This window comes from Marmota monax, unplaced genomic scaffold (genome assembly GCF_021218885.2).
Source record: "Marmota monax isolate L192 unplaced genomic scaffold, Marmota_monax_Labrador192_F-V1.1 WCK01_AAM20220418_F8-fsc00930, whole genome shotgun sequence".
NCBI lineage: Eukaryota > Metazoa > Chordata > Mammalia > Rodentia > Sciuridae > Marmota > Marmota monax.
Window position 1 is genome coordinate 75826 of NW_026692794.1, and position 1011 is coordinate 76836.

The window sequence follows — 1011 nt, forward strand, 5'->3', positions numbered from 1 at the left end:
AGAGTTAAGGTTAGGGTTAGGGTTAGAGTAAGTGTTAGGGTTATGGTTAGGGTTACTGTTAGTTTTAGGTTTAAGTTTAGGGTTAGGGTTATGATTTGTGTTAAGTTTAGCATTAGGGTTAGGTGTAGAGATAATGTTAGGGTTAGCCTTAGTGTTTTGGTTGGGGTTAGGGTTAAAGTGTGTTTTAGGGTTAGGGTTTGGTTTAGGATCAGTGTTAGGGTTAGGGTTATGATTAGGCTTAGGTTTAGTGATTGAGTTTGGGTTTTGTTTAGCATTAGGGTTAGGATTAGGGTTAGGTAAGGGTGAGAGTTAGAGTTAATTTATGGTTAGAGTTATGGTTTTGGTTAGGGTTACTGTTAGGATTACAATTAGGGTTAGGTTAGGTTTAGATTTATGGTGAGGGTTAAGATTAGGGTTAGATAACAGAGTAAATTTAGTTAAAGCTGAATCCTGGTTTGTATCTAAGAAATTTGAATAAAGTAACTCTAATTCTAACATTACCTCTAAACTGATCCCTAATCCTAATCATAAACATTAACATAGCCCTATCCCTAACCCTAAATTTAACCCTAATTTTAACTGTAACCATTGCCCAAACCCTAGCTCTAACTCTATCCATTACCATAAGTTTAACCCTAACCCTAATGCTAAATGTAGCCCTAATCCTAACATTTAACCTAGACCTGCTCTAACCCTAACCCTTACCCTAGCCCTAAATCTAGATCCAACCATAACACTTACCCTAAACCTAACCCTAACCTTAGGCCTAATCCTAACCATAAACATGGCCCTAACCCTAGCTGTAATCCTATCTTTTACCCTAAACTTAAGCCTAACCCAAATGCTAACAATAAGACTACACATAACTGTATAGCTATCCCTAAGGCTATTCATAACCCTAAAACTAACCTGAACCCTAAATCTAACACTATCTTTACCCTAAGCCTAACCCTAAATCTATTTTGAGGTGTAACCCTAAACTCAAACCTAAAGCAAGCCCTAATATTGACC